This window comes from Ahaetulla prasina, chromosome 5, assembly GCF_028640845.1.
Source record: "Ahaetulla prasina isolate Xishuangbanna chromosome 5, ASM2864084v1, whole genome shotgun sequence".
NCBI lineage: Eukaryota > Metazoa > Chordata > Lepidosauria > Squamata > Colubridae > Ahaetulla > Ahaetulla prasina.
The window spans coordinates 115,137,036-115,142,977 of record NC_080543.1 but is presented as its reverse complement, the minus strand read 5'-3'; the positions used below and the strand labels follow the sequence as shown (position 1 = coordinate 115,142,977).

The 5,942-nt window shown below is 38.6% G+C and overlaps 1 long non-coding RNA gene across 1 annotated transcript; it reads left to right on the top strand.

The window, feature by feature from the left end:
• The first annotated feature begins 922 nt into the window (after positions 1-922).
• On the top strand, positions 923-1,678 carry LOC131199554 (uncharacterized). The gene is made up of 4 exons (XR_009155362.1): positions 923-1,035; positions 1,122-1,260; positions 1,341-1,479; positions 1,566-1,678. It is a non-coding gene; the product is annotated as an uncharacterized LOC131199554 (long non-coding RNA).
• Positions 1,679-5,942: the final 4,264 nt, after the last annotated feature.

The following is a 5,942-nucleotide window of genomic DNA, read 5'->3' as shown; positions in this document are numbered from 1 at the left end:
CATGATAGTTTATACTTCTACCCTAACCATTACTGGAGGTTTCATGATCGAGTAAATCAAACAGAGAATTTGAGTTCTATTCCGGAATACTCATGAAACTTGCCTAAATGGCTTTGTACAATTCACAAGGAAAAGGTGAGTTTTACTCTTGGGGTACGTACAACAGCTGGTTGAGTGACTTTCGGCTAATAAGTAAGAGTTTTTTATTTCTATTCCCTCAGTAGACATAATAGGTTCTACTAAAATGGTAAGCATGACTGGAGGATTCATGGCAGATTAAATCAACAAGAAAAGGTGAGTTCTATTCTATAATACTCATTAAGGTTGCCTGAATGACTTTGAACAATTTACTAGGAAAAGGTGAGTTTTATTCTTCAGGTATGGACGACAGTTGGTTGAGTGCTTTTGGACCAATAACCCAGAGATTTCTATTTCTATTCATGGAATAGGCGTGGTTTATTCTTCTCCTACTGTAAACATGACTAGAAGATTTGTGACCAAGTAAATAAAAAGGAGAAGGTGAGTTCTATTCTAGAATAATGAGGAAAGCTGCCTAAATGGCTTTGTACATTTCACTAGGAAAAGGTGAGTTACACTCCTGGGGTAGGGATGACAGTTGGTTGAGTGACTTTCAGCTAATAACTAAGTTATTTTTATTTCTCTTCCCACAGTAGGCATAATAGGTTCTACTCAAATGGTAAGAACGATTGGAGTATTCGTGACTGATTATATAGACAGAAGAAGGTGAGTTCTATTCTATAATACTTAGGAAAGCTGACTGAATTACGTTGCACAATTCACTAGGAAAAGGTGAGTTTTATTCCTGGGGTACAAATGACAGTTAGTTGAGTTCTTCTGGGCCAATAACCAAGAGATTTCTATTTCTATTCCTGCAGAAGGCACGATGTGTTCTACTCCTACTCTAACCATGACTCTAGGATTTGTGAACAAGAAAATCAGCAGGAGTATGAGAGTTCTAAATTACAATACTCATAAAAGTTGCTGAAGTAACTTTGAACAATTCACTAGGAAAAGGTGAGTTTTACTCCTGGGGTACGTACGACAGTTGGTTGTGTACATTTGGGACAATAACCAAGAGATTTCTATTTCCATTCCTTCAGAAGGAATCATAGGTTCTACTCAAATGGTAAGATTGACTGGAGGATTCGTGAACAAGTTAATCAATAGAAGAGGGTGATTTCTATTCTATAATACTTAGAAAAGCTGGCTGAAAGACTTTGCACAATTTACTAGCAAAAGGTGAGTTTTACTCCTGGGATATGGATGACTGTTGGTTGAGTGCATCTGGGCCAATAACCAAGAGATTTCTATTCCTGCAGTAGGCATGATGTGTTGTACTCAAACCGTAAGCACAACTGGAGGATTCTTGACCATCTAAATCAACAGGAGAAGATGAGTTCTATTCTATAATACTCAGTAAAGCTGCCTGAATGACTTTGTATAATTCACTAGGAAAAGGTGAGTTTTACTCCTGGGGTCCGTGTGATAGTTGGTTGAGTGATTTTGGGCAAATAACTAACAAAGTTTTATTTCTACTCCTCTAGTAGGCACAACAGGTTCTCCTCCTATTGGAAGTATGAGTGGAGGATTTTTGATGAAGGAAATCAACAAGAGAAGGTGAGTTCTATTCTGTAACACTCAGGAAAGCTACCTAAATGACTTTGTACAATTCACAATGAAAAAGTGAGTTTTACTCCTGCGGTATGGACGATAGTTGGTTGAGTCCCATTGGGCCAATAACCAAGAGATTTTTATTTCTATTCCTGCAGTAGGCATCATAGGTTCTACTGCTACGGTAAATTTGGGTGGAGGATTCGTGACCAAGTAAATCAATTGGATGACTTGAATTTTTTTCCACAATAATGTGGAAATGAATGACTTTCTACAATTCACAAGTAAAAGGTGATTTTTAGTCCTGGATTACATATGATAGTTTGTTGAATTACTTTGTGCCAATAATCAAGAGATTTTTATTTCTATTTCCTGCAGTAGGCCTGATGAGTTCTACACCTACTGTAATGACCGGACGATTCGTGAATGAGGAAATTAACAGGAAAACATGAGTTCTTATCTACAATACTCAGGAAAGCTGCCTGAATGACTTTGTACAAATCACAAGGAAAATGTGAGTTTTACTTTTGGGGTAAGGATGATTGTTAGTTGAGTGACTTTGGACTAAAGAGATTTTTATTTCTATTTCTACCATAGTCATGATGTTCTACTTGTACAATGAGTATGACTGCAGAATTCATGAAAGAGTAAATCAATAAGAAAAGTTTAGTTCTATTCCAAAATATTCAGGAAATCTGCCTGAATGCTTTTGTACAAATTAGAAGGAAAAGGTGAGTTTAGTCATGGGGTATGGACAATAGTTGGTTGAGTGACTTTGGGCCAACAACCAAGATATTCTTATTTCTATTCCTGCAGTAATCATGATGAGTTCTACACCTATGATCAGTATGACTGGAGGATACGTGACTGAATAAATCAATAGGAGAAGGTGAGTTCTATTGTACAATACTCAGGAAAGTATGAAATCTATACCTGCAATAAGATGGATAGGTGATTGGGTTAAACAACCAGAGCAGTTGAATTTTACGCTTGCAATATTATAACCATTTGAGTGACTTTGGCCCAATAACCAAGTGATGGTGACTTCTATTCCTGCAATAGGCATTTTGAATTCTACTGTAATGCACACTACAGGTGGCTGAGTAGCTTTGGGCCAATAATCAATTGACTTTTATTCTTTCAATAGGCATTGTGAGTTCTACTCCTGCCATAAGCAGGACGGGTGGATACATGACAGGGTTAATCAACATGGGAATGTGAGTTCTACTCTGCAATATGCATGAAAACTGATTAAATTCTTTGGGCAGATCACCAGGAAAAGGTGAGTTTTACTCCTGCAATATGAATTACAGCTTACTGAGTGACTTTGGGCCAATCACCAAGAGATGGTGATTTGTAGTCCTCCATTAGGCATTTTATGTTTTAATCATTCAAAATGCATGATTGACATGTTTTGTCACTTTAGACCAATAAGCTGCCGATTGTGTGTTTTAGTTCTGCACATAGCATGTCTGGCAGCTTAGTGACTTTGGGTCAATCACCAGGAGATATGAATTCTATTCCTGCAAAGGCACACAACTGGTGTCTGGGTGACTTTAGAGAGATCACTAGTAGACCTTAAGTGCTAATCCTTTAATGTGCACGACAAGCATTTGAATGACTCTGTACCACTAATCAATTGATGTTGAGTTTTATGCCTACCATATGGATGACAGGCACCTAAGTGACTTTGTTCAGATCTCCAGTAGATGGTGAGTTCTGGTCCCACAATAAACAGGAAAGTTGGCTGATTGGGTTTTCGCCACTAACCAAGAGAGGGTGAATTCTATTCCTGCAATAGGAATGATGAGTTCAGGCGGCTGAGTGAGTTTGGGTCAAGTTTGGTAGGCAAAAGAGGACTGCAGTGGTCATCCTTCTCGAAATGAAGTGAGATGCCAATAAATCAATTCCCCAGCTGCACACAGATTTGTACTCTTATTGAAGCAAATGTGAGCAGAAATTTCCAGATAAGGACTCACCAACTGTCCACAACCTCTTTCCCCATGTACTCAGGAAATGCCTCTACAGGATTCAGGTCAATAAAGGTAGAGATGTAACAATATTTAGGGATAAATGTAAGGAATAAGGGAAGGTAGTGACAGGGAAATGAAGTGAATGGGATGTAGATTTCATTTCTCACCTTTTCCTGCACTTCATTATCATAGAGTTTCTGTTTGGTTGTGTTTTTAAATAAATATTTTAATTTTAATTTTTTTTAAATCTGGTTTTTACTGCTCTTGTAAACTAGATCATCACTCTTTTCCAGAGAAAGTATTGGAAGCACAATTAATCAATAAAGACATTTATAAGTTCTTAATGCAATTTATTTTGAGCATGAATAAAATATTACTGTGAATTCTGACATAAATATATTATCCAAGCACTATGTAACAAATTTCAATTTAGTGTTTGTTCCTGAGTACAAAATATGTTCTCCTAATACCTTATACCTAAAATAAATAGAAAAAAGAGATTGTTCCCCAAAACTCCTTTGCTTTTGTGGTCAGGAGAATGGTATTTTTAAATTTTATTTGTTTTTGAGAACATTCTCCATTCACATTCAATGCTGAGTAGACTTCCAGAATATTCTGGAGTCATGCGAACTGTCCAGAAGTTTCTAGAATTAGCCAGAATTTGCTAGATCTTTCTGGAATCTTTTAGAACGTCCTAGTACTTTCTGGAATTATCCAGTAGTATTCATTGAATTATCAAAGTACAGGTGCCTTAAACCAACATTTTAGTTTGTCTAATTGCTGAATAAGAGAATAGTGAATAGCAATATTTGATTTAGATAGCATTAAGTGGTTGCTTGCCCCCAGCAGATGCATGTGTGTGGACAATTTGTCAAGACAAGAGTGAAAAAGTACTTGGTGAAAGCATCAATTAAGATGTACGAGATCTACAAAGCATATTTTGGCGTACCTGTTGGGGATGAAGACAAGTCCTGGCCACATTATTTCACAGGGTAACACTGTAACAAAACTCTTGAAGGTAAGATGAGCAACAGCTGCTTGCTAGATGGAATTTCAGTGATTTATTACAGTTTAAAAGAGTTGCAATTAAGAAAATTTGCACTATTTTCAATGTTCTAGGAAAATACAACAATATATATTTTATGTCCTATAATAATATCTTGCACAATACTGGGTAATGTGTGAAATATCTTTTTTTTTTAAAAAAAAATATAATTTGGCTATGTTTACAGGCTGATACAAGGGAGAAAAGAAAGACATGAAGTTTGATATCCTAAGAATTTGGCAGGAACTGACTGACCACTCAAACAACTGCTACTTCTGCATGGTGGACCCTTCCAAATGTCGAAATGGCAAAAGCCTGCCTCCTATCATATATCCAGACATTCCTTCATCCATCGCCTCCGTACCACACTGCCTTGAGCTCCCCATTCCCACCGCCCAGAGAGGGATCAGCCATGTTCAGGAGAGAGAAACAAGTCAGACATTGAGAAAGATATTGCAGATACAGAATACGATTTCACAGATGTGGCTGAGGAGAGAAAGCCATACTTCTCCAAACAGAAAGACCGTAACAATCTGATTGGAGACCCTGATTTTATCAAGCTTCAGGCTGAACTTCTGACATCTAGCTTCAAGGAGTGGAACTTGTTGGAGGAAAGTGTGCAAGTCACAGATCAGAGAAAGCATCAGCAACATTTTTCCAACTTTTTCAATCAGCAAGATGGTGTTGTGGCCCACCAGCAGCCAGTGGACTTGACAGCAAATTCAGACAGTGAGGAAATTGGCGAGGAACATGGTTCAGTCCTGGAGTCTAGGGAAGGCTTTGATGAGGGCTCTGTGTCGGAGCAGAGAGAGGGCCAGGGCCGGATGCCAGTTATCAGCTGCCTTCAGAGTCAAACATCAGTGAGGCAGACGAACAGCTGGAGCCTGTTCCCAGTGTGCACATGTTCAAAGTTTCCAGATGAAGGGAACAGCTAAAGAACAAGGGTTGACTTGGGAGTAAGGTCACAGGTGGACGATGAATGGCCCCTCCCAGAGGGAATAAAAGAGGAGCGAAAGGGGAGTGGAGTTGACGGGACAATTAGTTCATCTAATTGGTTTGTGACTCTCCGAGATTTCTTGCCAGGTTTTGATATTGGCCTGGCAGCTCTCCAAGCCAGTCAAGGTCTGTGACTGTAAATTCTCCCTTGAAACACTTTCCTGAAGGTGAATGAGAGGAATTCACTGTTTGTTTAATAAAAGGGGTTTTGTTGGGACCAGGATTCTGCTTCATGCTTTTTGGGGAAGCCTAGGTCAGAACAGATAGGCTGTGCTTCTGCAACAATGTGGCCAGTC